Source organism: Anomaloglossus baeobatrachus, chromosome 12 (genome assembly GCF_048569485.1).
Source record: "Anomaloglossus baeobatrachus isolate aAnoBae1 chromosome 12, aAnoBae1.hap1, whole genome shotgun sequence".
Lineage (NCBI taxonomy): Eukaryota > Metazoa > Chordata > Amphibia > Anura > Aromobatidae > Anomaloglossus > Anomaloglossus baeobatrachus.
This window is the reverse complement of record NC_134364.1, coordinates 40,331,973-40,351,579: the sequence shown is the minus strand read 5'-3', so window position 1 is coordinate 40,351,579 and position 19,607 is coordinate 40,331,973. Positions and strand designations below refer to the sequence as shown.

Sequence of the window (19,607 nt, the reverse complement as noted above, 5' to 3'; positions counted from 1 at the left end):
GTCGCCACAGGAGAGCACCCACTGACCCCCCAGTGTCGCCACAGGAGAGCACCCACTGACCCCCCAGTGTCGCCACAGGAGAGCACCCACTGACCCCCCAGTGTCGCCACAGGAGAGCACCCACTGACCCCCCAGTGTCGCCACAGGAGAGCACCCACTGACCCCCCAGTGTCGCCACAGGAGAGCACCCACTGACCCCCCAGTGTCGCCACAGGAGAGCACCCACTGACCCCCCAGTGTCGCCACAGGAGAGCACCCACTGACCCCCCAGTGTCGCCACAGGAGAGCACCCACTGACCCCCCAGTGTCGCCACAGGAGAGCACCCACTGACCCCCCAGTGTCGCCACAGGAGAGCACCCACTGACCCCCCAGTGTCGCCACAGGAGAGCACCCACTGACCCCCCAGTGTCGCCACAGGAGAGCACCCACTGACCCCCCAGTGTCGCCACAGGAGAGCACCCACTGACCCCCCAGTGTCGCCACAGGAGAGCACCCACTGACCCCCGTTTCTCCACAGGAGAGCACCCACTGACCCCCGTGTCTCCACAATTGGAAGAATCAGAACAGTAAGTTGCCTGTATTCACTAATTCCTCCAGTTAACCAAAAGCACAGTAGTATTACAGATATTTTATCTAATAGAGCGGTTCTGTCATGAAGTCTGCAGTTTTGTACATGGGGCAGATTTAGGGGACAGATCTGCTTTAAAACAGAATTTTGTGGTTTAAAATATTCTAGTTTAAAAGTAACACGGCCAAGTTTGCATTTATATTTTAATTTACTACTTAGAAATAAATCTATGGACCGTATTTTTCGTTTTATAAAAGGTGCACCGGATTATAAGACGCACCCCAAATTTAGAGCTAAAAAAAAAAAAAGTAAAGAAAAAAAAAATGGGGTCAGTCTTATAATACGTTGTTCTCTTACCAGAGGGGGCCAGCAGTGGTGGTGAAGCGGGTCACAGGAGGCAGAGGTTGTGCTGGTAGCCTTGGCGGGTTAGTAGCGTCAGCCGCAGCGGGTCCGTGGTGACAGCGATGTCCGTGGTGGGAGCCGCGGCGGCTCCGTGGCGGCAGGTGACAGGTGGAGCAAGCCGGTGAAGTAAGTGTCTCAGTGTGTCCGCGGTCCCGCTTCACATGATGGCGCCTGGGGCAGCGCATGCGCAGATGGAGCGCTCATCCAAGAGATCCATCTGCGCATGTGCTGACTCCCGGCGCCATCATTTGAAACTGGGACCGCGGACACACTGGGATACCTGCCGCCCGGCGAGCCAGCCGGCACCAACGGGCACCCGGCTGCGCGCACGCACGTGCAGAGAGGCAGCCGGCACCGACGGGCACCCAGCTGCCCGCACGTACAGAGAGGCAGCCTGCACCGACTGGCACCTGGCTGCCCGCACGCACGTACAGAGAGGCAGCCTGCACCGACGGGCACCCGGCTGCCCGCACGCACAGAGAGGCAGCCTGCACCGACTGGCACCTGGCTGCCCGCACGCACATACAGAGAGGCAGCCGGCACCAACGGGCACCCGGCTGCCTGCACGCAGCCACAGGCACCCATCCACCAGAACGCACCCGGTCGACGCACAAACAGCACCCTGGTAAGCTGTATTCGGATCTTAAGACGCACCCCCTTACTTTCCTCCCAAATTTTTGGGAGGAAAGAAGGGAATTTTGTTACTTACCGTAAATTCCTTTTCTTCTAGCTCTTATTGGGAGACCCAGACGATTGGGGTATAGCTACTGCCCTCCGGAGGCCACACAAAGCACTACACTAAAAAGTGCAAGGCCCCTCCCCTTCTGGCTATACCCCCCCGTGGTATCACGGGTTCTCCAGTTTTAGTGCCAAAGCAAGAAGGAGGAAGCCAATAACTGGTTTAAACAAATTAACTCCGAATAACGTCGGAGAACTGAAAAACCGTTCAACATGAACAACATGTGTACCCGCAAACAACAATAAAATCCCGAAGGACAACAGGGCGGGTGCTGGGTCTCCCAATAAAAGCTAGAAGAAAAGGAATTTACGGTAAGTAACAAAATTCCCTTCTTCAGCGCTCTATTGGGAGACCCAGACGATTGGGACGTCCAAAAGCTGTCCCTGGGTGGGTAAAGAGATACCTCATGTTAGAGCTGCAAAACAGCCCTCCCCTACGGGGATGTCACTGCCGCCTGCAGGACTCTTCTACCTAAGCTGGCATCCGCCGAAGCATAGGTATGCACCTGATAATGTTTGGTGAAAGTGTGCAGACTCGACCAGGTAGCTGCCTGGCACACCTGTTGAGCCGAAGCCTGGTGTCGTAATGCCCAGGACGCACCCACGGCTCTGGTTGAGTGGGCTTTTAGCCCTGAAGGGACCGGAAGCCCCGCAGAACGGTAGGCCTCTAGAATTGGTTCTTTGATCCATCGAGCCAGGGTGGCTTTAGAAGCCTGCAACCCCTTGCGCGGACCAGCGACAAGGACAAAAAGTGCATCGGAACGGCGCATGGGCGCCGTGCGGGAAATGTAGATTCTGAGTGCTCTCACCAGATCTAGCAAACGTAAGTCCTTTTCATACCGGTGAACCGGATGAGGACAGAAGGAAGGCAAGGATATATCCTGATTAAGATGAAACGAGGAGACGACCTTAGGGAGAAACTCCGGAATGGGGCGCAGCACTACCTTGTCCTGGTGGAACACCAGGAAGGGAGCCTTGGATGACAGAGCTGCCATCTCCGACACTCGCCGAAGCGATGTGATCGCAACAAGAAACGCCACTTTCTGTGACAGGCGAGAAAAGGAAACTTCCTTCAGAGGCTCGAAAGGCGGCTTCTGGAGAGCAACTAGTACCCTGTTCAGATCCCATGGATCTAACGGCCGCTTGTACGGGGGCACAATATGACAGACCCCCTGCAGGAACGTGCGCACCTTAGGAAGACGTGCTAGACGCTTCTGAAAAAACACGGATAGTGCCGATACTTGCCCTTTAAGGGAGCTGAGCGACAAGCCCTTTTCTAACCCCGATTGCAGGAAAGAAAGAAAAGTGGGCAATGCAAATGGCCAGGGAGACACTCCCTGAGCGGAACACCAGGATAAGAAAATCTTCCACGTTCTGTGGTAGATCTTAGCAGAAGTCGACTTTCTAGCCTGTCTCATTGTGGCTACAACTCCTTGGGATAATCCTGCAGACGCTAGGATCCAGGACTCAATGGCCACACAGTCAGGTTCAGGGCCGCAGAATTCTGATGGAAAAACGGCCCTTGGGACAGTAAGTCTGGTCGGTCTGGCAGTGACCACGGTCGACCGACCGTGAGATGCCACAGATCCGGATACCACGATCTCCTCGGCCAGTCTGGGGCGACGAGTATGACGCGGCTGCAATCGGATCTGATCTTGCGTAACACTCTGGGCAAGAGTGCCAGAGGTGGGAAGACGTATGGGAGCCGGAACTGCGACCAATCTTGAACTAAGGCGTCTGCCGCCAGAGCTCTTTGATCGCGCGACCTCGCCATGAATGCCGGGACCTTGTTGTTGTGCCGGGACGCCATTAGGTCGACGTCCGGCACTCCCCATCGGCGACAGATTTCCTGAAACACTTCCGGGTGAAGGGACCACTCCCCTGCGTCCATGCCCTGGCGACTGAGGAAGTCTGCTTCCCAATTTTCTACGCCTGGGATGTGAACCGCGGATATGGTGGATGCTGTGTCCTCCACCCACATTAGAATGCGCCGGACTTCTTGGAATGCTTGCCGACTGCGCGTCCCTCCTTGGTGGTTGATGTATGCCACCGCTGTGGAGTTGTCCGACTGGATTCGGATCTGCTTTCCTTCCAGCCACTGTTGGAAGGCCAGTAGGGCAAGATACACTGCCCTGATTTCCAGAACATTGATCTGAAGGGTGGACTCCTGCGGAGTCCACGTCCCCTGGGCCCTGTGGTGGAGAAACACTGCTCCCCACCCTGACAGACTCGCATCTGTCGTGACCACTGCCCAGGATGGGGGCAGGAAGGATCTTCCCTGAGACAATGAGGTGGGAAGGAGCCACCATTGTAGAGAGTCCTTGGCCGTCTGGGAAAGAGAGACTTTCCTGTCCAGGGACGTTGACTTCCCGTCCCATTGGCGGAGAATGTCCCATTGAAGTGGGCGCAGATGAAACTGCGCAAAGGGAACTGCTTCCATGGCTGCCACCATCTTCCTGAGGAAGTGCATGAGGCGCCGTAAGGGGTGCGACTGGCCTTGAAGGAGGGATTGCACCCCTGTCTGTAGGGACCGCTGCTTGTTCAGCGGAAGCTTCACTCTCGCTGCTCGAGTATGAAACTCCATGCCAAGATACGTTAGCGACTGTGACGGTGACAGATTCGACTTTGGAAAGTTGATGATCCATCCGAACGTCTGTAGAGTCTCCAGCGTAGCATGTAGACTGAGTTGGCATGCCTCTTGAGAGGGTGCCTTGACAAGTAGATCGTCTAGGTAAGGGATCACCGAGTGTCCCTGAGAGTGCAAGACTGCTACCACCGCCGCCATGACCTTGGTGAAGACCCGGGGGGCTGTCGCCAGACCGAATGGCAGAGCTACAAACTGAAGATGGTCGTTTCCTATCACAAAACGTAGAAAACGTTGATGTTCTGTAGCAATTGGCACGTGGAGATAAGCATCTTTGATGTCTATTGAGGCAAGGAAGTCTCCTTGAGACATTGAGGCAACGACAGAGCGGAGGGTTTCCATCCGGAACCGTCTGGCGTGCACATGATTGTTGAGCAGCTTTAGATCCAGAACAGGACGGAACGAGCCGTCCTTTTTTGGAACCACAAAGAGATTGGAGTAAAACCCTCGCCCTTGTTCCTGAGGCGGTACAGGGACCACTACTCCTTCCGCTCTTAGGGAGTCCACCGCCTGCAGCAGGGCATCTGCTCGGTCTGGATGTGGAGAGGTTCTGAAGAACCGAGCTGGAGGACGAGAACTGAACTCGATTCTGTACCCGCGAGACAAAATGTTTGTCACCCACCGGTCTTTGACCTGTGACATCCAAATGTCGGAAAAGCGGGAGAGCCTGCCCCCGACCGGAGATGCGGAGGGGGGGGGCTGGAAGTCATGAGGTAGCCGCTTTGGAAGCGGTTCCTCCATTTGCTTTCTTGGGGCGTGCGTGAGCCCGCCAGGAATCTGAGACTCTTTGCGTCCTCTGAGTCCCTTTGGACGAGGAGAATTGTGTCTTGCCCGAACCTCGAAAGGACTGAAACCTCTGCTGCCATTTTTTCTGCTGAGGTTTGCTTGATCTGGGCTGGGGTAAGGAAGAGTCTTTACCCTTGGACTGTTTAATGATGTCAGCCAATGGCTCGCCAAACAGTCTATCTCTAGATAAAGGCAAGCTGGTTAAACATTTTTTGGAACCAGCATCTGCTTTCCAGTCCTTTAACCACAAGGCTCTGCGCAAAACTACCGAATTGGCGGACGCCATTGAGGTGCGGCTGGTAGATTCTAGGACCGCATTGATAGCGTAAGACGCAAACGCAGACATCTGCGAGGTAAGGGACGCCACTTGCGGCACCGCTGGATGTATGATAGCATCCACTTTTGCTAAACCAGCTGAAATAGCTTGGAGTGCCCATACGGCTGCGAATGCTGGAGCAAACGACGCGCCGATAGCTTCATAGACAGATTTTAACCAAAGGTCCATCTGTCTGTCATTGGCATCCTTAAGTGAAGCGCCATCCTCCACTGCAACTATGGATCTAGCTGCAAGTTTGGAAATCGGGGGGTCTACTTTTGGACACTGGGTCCAGCGCTTGACCACATCAGGGGGGAAAGGAAAACGTGTATCCTTAGAACGTTTAGAGAAACGCCTTTCTGGATGAGCGTCGTGTTTCTGGATTGACTCTCTGAAGTCAGAGTGATCCAAGAAAGCACTCAATTTACGCTTGGGATAGAGGAAACGAAACTTCTCCTGCTCTGCAGCTGCCTCCTCTGCAGAAGGAGCTGGGGGAGAAATATCCAACAGTCTATTGATGGCTGAGATAAGCTCGTTTACCATGGCGTCCCCATCCGGGGTATCCAGATTGAGAGGGGTTCCAGGATAAGACTCCTGATCACTCTCTTCAGACGCATCACAGGGCGACTGATTGCGCTGAGACCCTGAGCAGTGTGATGACGTTGAGGGTCTTTCCCAGCGAGCTCGCTTAGGGTGGCTGGGGCTATCATCTGAGTCATAATACTCAGCCTGGGAAGCCGGGGACCCCCTTGCAGTCTGGATTAATTCCAACTGAGGGGGATTAGAGGACAGAGACCTCGCCGTGTCCATAGACTGAGCCCCAGTCATGGATTGCAAAGTCTCAAGGATTTTTGCCATAGTCACAGACATTCCATCAGCAAAAACTGCAAAGTCTGTCCCTGACACCGGGGCAGGACTTACAAGCGTCTCAGCCTGGGTCACTACCCCTCCGGACTCCGGCTGGCGAAGCAGCACCGGATCTGAGCATTGCACACAATGGGGGTCTTTGGAACCTGCTGGTAGAGCAGCCCCACATGCAGCACACGCAGTGTACACAGCCCTAGCCTTGGCAGCCTTGCGTTTTGTGGATGACATGTTGCTGCCTCCTCAGAGCGATCTGGGTCCAGCCAGGAAGCGACCTCACAGTGCAAGAAATAAATAAATATATATATCTGGTGACACAGTACACCAATACACACTGAGGCACTAGAGGGGCCAGCTGAAATGCCGCTTACCGCCCGCTTAAGAGCGGGTGTGTCTCCAAAAGCCCCCTAGTCCAGGTCTCCCAGAGCCTTGCGTCCTTCCTCCAGCCAGACTGCATGTAATGGCTGCCGGCGTCCTGGGAGAGGAGGGGGGGCGGGCCCTGGGCGTTCCTGGCTAAGAGCGGGAAGCCTGCTTCCCTCTGTGCCTAGTGAGAGGGCTGGAGCATGTAAATCAGGCTCCAGCCCTCGTCGCTGCTGCGAAACAGCGTCTCTCCCCTACCCTGATTGACAGGGTGGGGGCGGGAACGAAGCGGAGCTAGGCCGCAAAAAGCCGGGGACTAAAGTTATAAACGCCGCCGCCGTAAAAGCGCGGTCGGCGTGTCCCCGGCGCACCACAAGTCACAGCAGCGCCGCCCGATCCAGTGGGGGTCGGCGCTGCGTTCCCACAACACAAAGTCCCCCAGTAAACTGTAGGAACACTAACTCCAACGTTACGGTCCCCGGCGCACTACAACACCCAGCCAGCCCGGAGTGTGTCTGTGCCTGCCGGGGACACAGAGTACCTGTATGATGCAGGGCCATGTCCCTGATTGTACTCCTGCTCCGTATCCATCAGGTGCTATGGGTCTGTGGATGGAGCCCGGCGTCAGAGCTTAGAGGCCGGCAGGATCCCACTTCCACAGAGCCCTACAAGGGGATGTGGAAGGAAAACAGCATGTGGGGCTCCAGCCCCTGTACCAGCAATAGGTACCTCAACCTTACAACACCATCCACGGGTGAGAAGGGAGCATGCTGGGGGCCCTATATGGGCCCTCTTTTCTTCCATCCGAAATAGTCAGCAGCTACTGCTGACTAAAATCTGTGGAGCTATGCGTGGATGTCTGACCTCCTTCGCACAAAGCTTGAAAACTGGAGAACCCGTGATACCACGGGGGGGTATAGCCAGAAGGGGAGGGGCCTTGCACTTTTTAGTGTAGTGCTTTGTGTGGCCTCCGGAGGGCAGTAGCTATACCCCAATCGTCTGGGTCTCCCAATAGAGCGCTGAAGAAAGTGCGTCTTATAATACGAAAAATACGGTATATTTAATTATAGTTTCTAAAACAATGATTGTCATTGCTGACTGGGTGTGGTAAGAGGCGTGGCCTAAAAATTTGCCCCAGCGTGCCGCAAACTTTGTCCCTCTTTCCGTTCTTTAAAAGTTGGGAGGTATGCGTTTGTCTATTTTTTCATTTTTTTTTTAAGCCCTTCCAGCCATTGATTTCACAAAACTAAAGAAGAAAATGTGTTTTTGTCCCATGTGGGTTTTTTGTTTTGTGTTTTCCAGTACAAGGTGCATGCTTCGTTTAAGAAGTGGAAGACACTTCAGGGGGGTGATTGGGAGAGAAAAAAAACAAAAAAAAAAACCCCCACACTATTTTCCTGGAGTCATCTTCAAACACATTGATAGTTTTTGTGGCAACTTTGGTTGGTAAACTATATGGTGTTTGATCTTTTCGTAAATCCGCCGTATGGTTCTTGAGATATTATGGTTTTAACGAGAAGGTGACTTAAGGTAATTACGCAGAGCAGTCTACAGATGTGGCGCTATAGAGTCCTGTGAACACCACCCCTTCATAGACGCCATAAAAATGAGCACTAAATATAGGGGGGGGGGGCAATATCAATGGAGAAAGAGATATAATCTCTATCTCAATTTCTATCTATCACACATTCTGGGGGACAGAAAAAAAAAATGGTCATTATTTGACTTGCTGACAAAACCTCTATCGTCATGGTCACACTATGTGGATTTGATGTAGGTTTTCTGGGGAGTAAAATACACAGCCTATAATTACAGTACCTTATGTAGATTTTCTACATTACACGTAGACCTTTCCCAATAATAGACATTAATGCAACGGTAAAACATGCAAGTGGTGGTTAAACTAATGGAGATGGTCAGTGGGGAGCCTGTCACTAAAGCCATCAAACCACCACCATGTAGAAGTACTGAGCTTATATGCGGTACATTAACTGCTCACTGTCCGGCAGCACGGATCGCATACAGATGTGATCAGTTTAACATCAGTGTAAAACATACCGGAGAAAATATGGGTCTTAAGAAAAAGATTTTCTATATTTACCTCTCTCCAGCGATGCTGTCTCTGGCTCTGCTGCCTCCCGCTCATTATACTCACTGAATATTCAGTGCCCTGTGGAGCTGGGGACAGCGCTGGGGACTTCAGTGCCAGGGACCGCATCGCTGGGTGAGTGTACAGCAGAATGTATAATATATATATATATATATATATATATATATATATATATATATATATATATATATATATATATATATATATATATATATATATATATATATATATATATATATATATACACACACACACACACACACACACACATACATACATACATACATACATACATATATATATATGTGTATATGTATATGTATGAACCTAGAAGCCGTAACATTGTGGGGACAGCATCGGGAACTCACAGTTCCCAATGAACTCTGATGAACCCGTGAAGCTGTAGCGCGGGGGTCATCAGAGTTCATTGGGAACTCCGATGACCTCCTGGATGTCACTGTGCTTTGTAAATACTCACCTGACCCCGCGGTGCTGTCCCGGCGATGCGCCGGCCTCCTGAGTGTGGTGAATAAATCGATGAATATAATGAGCAGGGGTCAGGAGCGGGAGGCAGGAGAGACGGAGTAAGTAGGTAAATGTGGAAAATCTTTATTTCACAGACCAGTGTTTTCTCCGGTAAACTGGTTGCATTAACTTCTACACTGGGAGGTGACCTGAGCCGGTGACATTGTTAGATCCCATAGCCTGACTCAAATCCCTGATGTGGAAATGAACAAAACTAGAATATCCCTTTAAGAATGGGCTGTCAACCTTTCGAGACTCTTTAAAGAAACTAAAACATGTATTTTAAACAAATTCACTTTTTCAATTTGCTTTCATTCAAAATTTTACACCTCTCGCTTTCTATAGCCTGTGATGGAGTTAACTGAGAATCTGACAGTGAGCTCATCCAGACTAAAGTGAGAATTTCGTAATTTTTTTTTTTTAAAGTTTCTTATACTATCACATTAAAAAGGTGAACATACAGGGAAAAGAGCCATATTGAATTTTTTTTTTTAATAAAACCCAATTGAAAAAAAAAATGAGTCTTAACCCCTAATACATGCATGCAAGTAAACTTTTCCTAAAGTGGACATCCCCTTTAAGTCAGCCACCTCCTTAGTGCTCAGACATGGCACAGCACGGGTATAGTTTCAGGTAGTCCCACTTTGTGATGTTCTAAACAAGGATTTATAAAGTCATAGCACCAACTGGAAACAACTCCAGCAACAAAAATGATACCTAGTAGTGATGCCGTAAAGCGCGCCGCCGGCCTCCCGCAGTGAAAGTGTGAGCAGTCACGTCAAACACGCAGCAGCCGGAAGACGCGCTGCAATTTCACGTGGAGTCCAACCATCATAGAGTCGCAGCCACGAAAGCAAGACCGGCCGACTCAGGTGATGACGTCACAGCGACATCTAGCGGCGAAAGTTAAAAACTACATTCCCGTCTGAGGTAAAAAGAGAAGCGCAAATGTTTAACGTCTCTATGGCGCCATCTAGTGGTGTTAGTTGAAATTACGTGCAAAGGAAAAAAGAACAGGTGAAACACCACGCGTCACTAATGAAGTTACCACACGGAACCGTGTGAAACTGTCACGCGTGAAGTGGAGGAAAAAGCTACATAGAGACAAAAACATCAACCACAATGAGTGAGGTAATGGACATGTAAGTTATGGTTTTGGCTACAAAAATTGAGGTAAAAACCTCATCAAATACTTTCTGTGGTGTCGTGTGGACATTGCCTAGGTGGGCGCAGACGGAAGAAGCCCCTACAAGAACAGTACATAGGCCCTGTGCAGTATAAGGCTATGTGCGCACACTGCGTCTTTTTGACGCTGCGTTTCTGTGCGTTTTTGGCCGCTAAAAACGCACAAAAACGCACCTGCGTCGAAAAAAACGCATAAAAAAATGCATGCGTTTTTGCCGCGATTTGGTGCGTTTTGCTGCGTTTTTCAAATGCATTGCATGGGCGGAAAACGCAGAAAAACGCAGGAAAGAACTGACATGTCCATTTTTTTTTTTTAACTCAAAAATGCAGGTAAAAAAAACAGATGTGTGCGGGCAGCAAAAATGAAAACTTATAGACTTTGCTGGGGAAGTAAAGTCCTGTAGTTTTAAGGCCAAAAACGCACCCGAAAAACGTGCAAAAACGCACTGTGCGCACATAGCCTAACAATATGTCTGACAGAAGCCTGTTACGGCTTTGGAGGTGGATGTGGCCCCCTCGCCTCTCGGACCCCTGTGTGGCTGCACCGATGATGTGTCCGCCATGTGTTATGATCTCACGTCTGCACTCGTTTCTCTTGTTTTCTTACATTCCTGACAGAAAATGTGCTGTTGTCTGTAGAATGGATGTAAAACTGGTAATTTCCCCCATTCTCCCTCACATATTTTAGGAATTCACAATGTCCATACGTTTTCCAAAACTTGTGATTGACTTTTCTATGCATAACCCCAATAGCTTAAGTTACTCATAAATAGCATATAGGGACCCCTCAAAAACTATATATACAGAGACAGCCTCATATTATATCCTACAGAGGGACCCCCTTCATAGGGAGACCCCCTCTCATATACCATATAGAGACCCCCCTCATATACCATATAGAGACCCCCCTCATATACCATATAGACAGACCCCCCTCATATACCATATAGAGATCCCCCTTCATATACCATATAGAGACCCCCTCATATACCATATAGAGAGACCCCTTCACATTATACCATTGACACACCCTCATATACCATATAGAGACCCCCCTCATACCAAATAGAGAGACCCCCTCATATTATACCACATAGAGACCCCCTCATACCAAATAGAGACCCCCTCATACCAAATAGAGAGACCCCCTCAAATTATACCATATAGAGAGACCCCCTCATATTATACCATACAACTCTGAGGATCTGACCCTGTGATACAATGTACAGTGTCAGTGTGCAGCTTGTATAACAGTGTAAATTTGTTGCCTTCTAAATAACTCAACACTCAGCCATTAGTGTCTAAACCGCTGGCAATAAAAGTGAGTACACCCCTAAGTTAAACTGGCTGTATTCTGCCCAATTTGCCATTTTCCCCTGGTGTCATGTGACTCATTAGTGTTACAAGGTCTCAGGTGTGAGGGGGGGGGAGGCAGGAGTGTTACATTTGTTGTTATCGCTCACACACTCTCATACTGGTCACTGGAAGTTCAACATGGCTCCTCATGGCAAGGAATACTTTGGGGATCTGGGAAAAAAGATTGTTACTCTACATAAAGATGGCCGAGGCTATAAGAAGATTGCCAATAGCCTGAAACTTTGCTGCAGCATGGTGGCCAAGACCAGACAGCGGTTTAACAACAGGTTCCACTCAGAACACGCCTTGTCATGGTCGATTAAAGTAATTTAGTGCACATGGTCAGTGTCATATCCAGAGGTTGTCTTTTCAAATAGATGTATGAGTGTGGTCAGCATTGCTGCAGAGGTTACAGGGGTGGAGGGCTCAGCCTGTCAGTGCTCAGACCATATGTCACACACTGCATCACATTGGTCTGCATGACTGTGGTCCCAGAAGGAAGCATCTTCTAAAGATGATGCACAAGAAAGCCAGCAAACTGTTTGCGGAAAAAAGCAGACTGTCATGATCCAGGATCGAGATTCTCCACTCCAGAGTCTCCCAGACCCGGCCTGGTCACGTCAGGGGTTAACTCCCATCATCCTCGTTCTGGTTTCAGAAGACAATATATCTGGCCTCTGAAATTGCATCCTGGTGCTGGTTATAGTTTTGCTCTGCAGCCTGTGACTAGCTTTGGTGAGAATTCCTGCTTGATCTGACTCCTTGTTACCATGCCCTGACTTGTACTCTTCCCCGCTCGTCCGTCTGTCCCAGTCCCTGACTTCCTGCTCCTGTCTGTTGTTTGTGTTTCCCTCTGCATACCTGATCTCCCGGTTTCCGACTCGGTTCTGTTTTCTAACTTGTTCTTGTTCCTCCCTTTGCAATGACTCAACTTTCCTGGCTTAAGACACTGACTGTTTGACTACTCTTTTGCCCCCTGGTGGTTCGCCTGTTAACTGCCTGCGGAAGTTCCTCTGCTGTACTTCAGATGCCTTTCTGTTACTGTTTACTTTGTCTCTCCTTCAGTAGAGTAGAGTAGAATATCTCTGCTGCCACCTAGTGGGGAATACACTGTACTACGTCCTACCACCCCTTTGTACAGCGTGACATAGACTAAGAACATGGATTACTGGAACCATGTCCTGTGGTCTGATAAGACCAAATTAAACTTATTTGGTTCAGATGGTGTCAAGCGTAGGTGGCAGCAACCAGGTGAGGAGTACTAAGACAAGTGTGTCCTGCCTACAGTCAGGAATGGTAGCGGAGGGTCATAGTTTTAGGCTGCATGAGTGTTGCCAGCTGTGGGGAGGTAAAGTTCATGGAGGGAACCATGAATGTATACATGTACTGTGACATGTTGAAGCAGTTATTGATTGCTCTCAGTGAGAGAAACAAAATTAAAATTTTGTAGTTGTGATTCCTTTTAATGGCTAACTAAAATAAAATATATGATGATGTTATAAAGCAATCTTTCGAGACATATCAGGTCTCTTCCTCAGGCATGGTATTAATATTGAAGCAGAGCACGCTCCTCTCCCTTCAAAAACTGGGCCACAGGGCAGTATTCCAACATAATGACCCCAAACCCCTCCAAGACGACAACTGCCTCTCTAAAGAAACTGAGGGTAAAGGTGCTGGACCGGCCAAGCATGTCTCCAGACCTAAACCCTATTGATCATCTGTGGGACATCTTCAAATGGAAGGAGGAGGAGCGCAAGGTCTCTAACATCCACCAGCTCCTTGATGTCATCATGGAGGAGGGAAGAGGATCCAGCGGCTCCTGTGAAGCTCTAGTGACCTCCATGGCCAAGAAAGTTGTACTAACTTTTGTTGCCAACAGTTTTGACATTAATGGCTGTGTGTTAAGTTATTTAGAGGAGACTAAATTTACCCCGTTATACAAGCTGCACACTGACACTGAACATTGTATCCAAGTGTCAGATTTTGGATGTAATAAAATATTTACAAAATTGTGTATGCTGTACTTACTTTTGTGATATACTGTATCTCTGGACTAATCTCCCGATATGGAGAGCAGAGGATTTCCAAGGCACCAGAGTTATAGTTTCTTTCCTTTATTATCTAAAATGCAACATCATAGCAATGTTTCAGCAACCAATGGCCTTTTTGAAGCATAAGCAAATGGCAGATACAATTTTATCTGTCACGTGCTTATGCTTTAAAAAAGCCATTTGTCGATTAAACATTGCTATGATTTTGCATCTTAGATAATTATGGACAAGTGTGCTCAGTACTCGATCAAGCATCGAGATGCTCGGCCAAGTTGTTCATGAAAGAGCGAACATAAAGCACAGGCTTCTTTCAATCAATGATGCATGCCCGCACTTCAGTAAGAGCCACTTGCAGTTTCTGAAGGGCCCCTTCATATTATACCATCTAGATAGACCTTTTCATATTACCATAGAGCGGGACCCTATCATATTATACCACATAGAAACCATCATATAATGTAACATATAGAGAGACCCCTCATAATGTATCATATAAAATGACCCCCTGATATTATATGGTCACAGTCAGCCCGGGAAATTGCACAGATATCCCACCACTGCCACCAATTAGTCACCAACAGCACTTTGCTGCCTCCAATCGTCAGGACAATTACGCAATTGACCGATGATTAATTGACAAGGCTGAGGCTCTTTCCACTAGTAGGCCAATTTTTGGGCTTGTCTCAATGAGGGTATAGTATATATAACTGATTCTAACTCATGGAATATATAATATATATATACACTGATATATACCTGTGTACGATCACTGCTAACCTCACATTAACAAAAGAAACTACTAGCTGCCACCACCAATCACTTTACAGGCTGATGGGACACGCTTTACAGATAGCATATGGCTTTGGGAATGTAGTTTTTAGAACGAGGAATGAAGCTATTGAATTTTATCTATGTAATCCGAAAAGTAGCATTGTTTTATAAAAATATACAGAAGATGTTACAAAAGAGAACAAAACAATACAGCATACACAGTCACATAAAATAAAAAGGACAAAGAAAAGTAGTTTGACTTGTGATCCCAGGGGTGGCGCAATTCTAAACCCTCCAATAGAAATATGGGACAACCCTACACAGATATTCCAGATTGAGCGAGGATTGGCATTGGCTTTTTATTAAGACGAGATACAGCCACATACCATACCTTCCCCTCTGATGACTCCTAACTGGACCACACTTCAAAAACTATAGGATGTGTTTTAGAAAATTATGAGATTCCCAACTTTTACGATATCTTCGCCCCTGGACTGGAGGTCCCAGGGGGATATATTACCGTCATCTTTCCTATCACAATTTTATCTATTTATAGATAGGAGACGTGGCATAGATATTTTCATCTATATGTCCGATATCCATTTGATTTCACCCTGGCCAGCGATGCAGAACGATGCCTTGCGTTCGCCATTTTATCACAAATTCGAAAATATGAGTCTTCTATCTAAGTATCACATGTCTTTCTATAGATGTTTGGCATCCACTTAATGGTACTGATCTACAGAAAGGTTATTATACACCAGAAAAATAACCCCCCACACACACCCCCTTAAGTAGCGGAATTGATTTATTTTTTTTTTTCTACCTATTTTTCAGTACATTATGTGGTAACATACATATTCATGCAAGAATACAGCTTGTCCCACAGAAAAATCATGTCCTCATACAGCTATGTGGATGGAAGGTTTTAAAAAGTTGTGGCTCTAGGAAGAAAGGGAGCAAAAAGCAAAAAACTAAAAATGTCCAGGTTTTTCAGGGGTTAAGGAACCATTGGGCATGAGCTTTCATGAAAGCATATCCTCTTCACTTGAAATGGGAAATGCCGCGTTTACACTACATGGGAACATGGCTTTGTGGTCCGGCCAGATGGTGTGGCCTGTCTTGCATGGCCGAAATCTTGATCACCGTGATGGCCCGCCGAGGGTAGGTGGGATATTCTGAGCTAAAGCTTATGGCCCCTAAATCACAGATGGCACCAAGGACTGGCAGGGTATATTCTATGATGGTATATGCAGGGTCGAGAAAATCTGCATATTAGGGGTTGTTCACCCATTCTATTAAATGGGGGGAATGCATAAAAAGGCATATTTTATGCTCTTTTTTTTTTTTTCTGACAACAGTATCATTTTTGCAGCAGAAAAAAACTGCTACAAATCCTGTGTTCACGTATCCATATCGTACCAGCGGCATAGATGAGATATTCCCAAACTTCATGACGTAGCTGCATAGAAAATCCACAATGCGCATCACTGCTGCAATCATACATCATCTCTCTTGTTCAAAGGGTATACAGGTGTTTATTGGGAAAACCCTTTTAATATCTTAGAAGGTTGCCTATGTAGTGGTTTGTTAAAGGGCTATTCCCTTCATAGACATTTCTGGTACAATTAAGTGGATATTTACAGCTTTCCTTTATATTTCTCACTTTTGCTCAGTTGCCTAAATAGGAAATTAATTGTTTCTGTAGAACAAGTGAAAGGAAAATGGGATTACAATGTAACCATGAAACACTTAAGGCCCTGTGCGCACGCTGCGGATTTACCACGGATTTTGCCTCGGATTTGCTGCAGAAAATGTGTCTAACATTGCTGCAGTCATTCCCCAGCAAATCCTATGGGTTTTAAAAATTGCTGTGCACACACTGCGTATTTTTATACCCGCAGATTTTCCGCTGCGGAATTAATAAGCATGTCACTTCATTTCCGCAGGTACCTGCGGTTTTTGCCATAGATAATGGTAAAAATCCGCAGGGACCAACTTGCTGAAAATCCGTGGTAAATCCGCGAAAAAAACCCGCAACATACCACGGCAAAACCGCGTGCGGATTTAGTTGCAGTTTTGGTGCAATTTTTTACCGCGGGTGTGGGATTCTTTAAGAAGGTCCGTATTTTTCTAGTACTTTCTAGTGTGCACATAGTCTTATTCTTTACTTCTCTGACTTCTTGCTGTCTTTGTGCACTTTATCACTTTGCCACTAGAGGGTGCTCACATTCTCTATAACTTGCAGCTTCAGAGTGCTGGTATGCACTCACACAGCGAATACGTGCCCTTTATGACGTTTGAGTCTATTTGATAATTACTTTAACACAATTTAGGGTTTATTTAAACACACAATTTCATAGACCATTTGTTTTATTGCAGATAAGGTGTTCTATTTGTCTCCATGTTTGTTTTTAGTTTTTTTTTCATCAGTTTTTTTTTAATTTTTGCTTTTAACTTAATAAATATTAAGAGCTTTGAGGTCTGGCAATCTTAAATGCTTGGTGTGGGGAACACACAGCTGTTGAATTAAATACCCTGCAAATTTTGGAGAAGTCTGGCTTCTGTTTCATACACGTCTTGCGGGATGAATAGAGCTTTTCAGCTCGCACTTTCGGTGGGCTGGGAGTTAGCACTGATACTGCCTGTTCCCAGAAATAAATACCTTGAGTTGTAAGACAATGTTAGATCCTTTTAGATTTTTTTTTTTTAAGTCCTATGTAGCTTGGGAAAAGCAAGTGGCACAGGGATATGGTGTTTATGTTGTTATAGCACAGGGGCAGAAATAAATCTCAAGAGAACCAGTGAGAAGTGAAATATTTCCCTCTGTAACATGATCATCTTACTTGGCTTCTAGATTGTGGGTTTCCTCTCATGGCCTACTTGGCTTCTTCCTTCTAGTTTTTGTTTTGACTGCCATTTAGCCTTGTGATCTATATTTAGGGTGTTTTGTGTTTTTTTTTTTGTTTGTTTTTTAGAGGAGTCTATTCACTTTTAATCTGACTTTGCAGGGCCCCAAAAGTGATTTTATTTAAAAAATCGCTATCATTAAGTTTGCTTAGGCCGGGTACACATATCCGTCTTTTTGCCGGTTTGACGGATGCGGCACACACCAGTACAGTATGATACAATACAGTGGCAGCGCCGCAACGTCCGGGTCACATGCTCCGGTCACATGACAGCATGTGACCGGCACTTGTTGTGCTGCCAGTGTACTGTATACTCTGTACTGGTGTGCGCCGCATCCGTCAAACCGGCGAAAAGCCGGATATGTATACCCGGCCTAACCCTTGAAGTGGTTCACAGGGATTACAGCAAAGTGGAATGCAAAAAATACATTTTTTTTCTTTCTCATTTTGGAAATTGCACCCATCAAAGAATTCATACACAAATGTTTTTTTCACTCCCTAGGTGTTTTTTCCATACAAAAGCACACAGTTGTTGTTGCAGGGTAAAAATTGCGAATATGTAATTATTGTGTCCGACTTGCACTTCTGGAGACACGCACCCTGTAAATTGTTAAGTGGGTTTTAGTTCTTCACACTACAGCAGTGCCGTATATCTGGATGCTAACTGCAATTTGGGAACACTGCCAGGGCCCAATTCAGAGGGAGGGATTTGGGTTCCGGAAGGTGGATGTTGCAGTCTTTGAGCTTCCAGGAATGTGGAAACCCACTATTGTGCCATTGATAGATGACAGACCTGAGTAACGCCGATTTGTCTTTTTTGTGGAATGATTAGAAATTTTTATTGGTACAATTTGGGGTTACATAACATTTTTGGGGGTCTGAGTAGTAACATTTCTCTATGTAAAGTGGGATGCCACCGTAAGGAGACTTTTAAGCCATACAATGCTGCTTTGGGAAATTAAATATGCAAATGTCGTGGGCGGGGGTGGGCGCTGCTGCTGCGCTCGCTAACGCTCGGGTCCGGTGCTGCTGCGGCTGCTGCTCGGTGGCTCGAGCGGTGGGCCGGATCCGGGGACTCGAGTGGAGCTCCTCGCCCGTGAGTGAAAAGGGTGGTTGGTTTGGTGGGGGATTTAGTCCGTGACGCCACCCACGGGTTGTGGTGAAGATGGGCACCACCGCTGCTGGTGACGGGGATCCCGGGAGCGATGGTGGGGAGCAGCTGGGATGTTGTTTTCCCCCTCCGTGGGTAGGGGTCGGTGGTCCCGGGGCCCGGTGGTGTGACGGGGAGGCAGGATTGGTGAGGTGCAGGGTTGCAGGGACAGCGCGGTGCCGGATGGCACAGGAGTACTCACTCAGCAAGAGATGCACAAAGTCCTCGGTAAACCAAACGGCTGGATGGACGGGTCCCGCAGCCGGCTGCAGGGTCTCTCCCCGGACAGGTGATGGAGGCTGTCTTTCCCTGCACCTTTATGTACTGTTTGACTACGATGGGTCCACAACGGTAGTAGTCTGCTCCCCGGTGTATGGGTGCCGGAGGAGCCCGTTTGCCCGCAGGCGCTGGCCCTTGGGTCTCTAGCCTTAGGCGGTAGCTGTATACCCTCACGGTGCGGACGGTTGCCTTCTAACGGGTCTTTGGCTGTTAGGAAACCCCTGGGGTTCCTGTCACACTCGGATTTGACTGTTGACGGCGACTCCAAGCTTAGTCGGGGTCCAATGGCCATGCCTGTGTGTGCTGGCTTCACTTCGCTCCCCGGTCGGTACCGGCGGGCCACCGCCCGACCCCGGTCCTACGGTTCCGCGTTGATCCACCACTCCTGCAGACGGCCACCACCGTCTGCCAACCTTGTTGTTAGTGCCTGGGCCACAAACCCAGACACTCTCCACTTTGCTCCTCTCACTTCAACCTCCTGAACTGTTCTGTCACTTTTCCCGCCTCCAGGCCTGTGAACTCCTCGGTGGGTGGGGCCAACCGCTTGGCCCCGCCCCACCTGGTGTGGACATCAGACCCTGGAGGCAGGCAA

General features: G+C 48.2%; 1 protein-coding gene across 2 annotated transcripts in view; it reads right to left on the bottom strand.

Moving 5' to 3' along the window:
• DCAF4 (DDB1 and CUL4 associated factor 4) overlaps nt 1-10,119 on the bottom strand; it is an 88,442-nt gene extending 78,323 nt beyond the window's left edge. Inside the window, exon 1 of one of the 2 annotated variants that reach the window (XM_075329587.1) lies at nt 10,032-10,119. The gene's annotated coding sequence lies outside the window, so the exon portion shown is untranslated. The remainder of the gene's footprint in view (nt 1-10,031) is intronic. The other variant, XM_075329586.1, reaches the window with a different exon arrangement.
• Between the last annotated feature and the right edge of the window lie 9,488 nt (nt 10,120-19,607).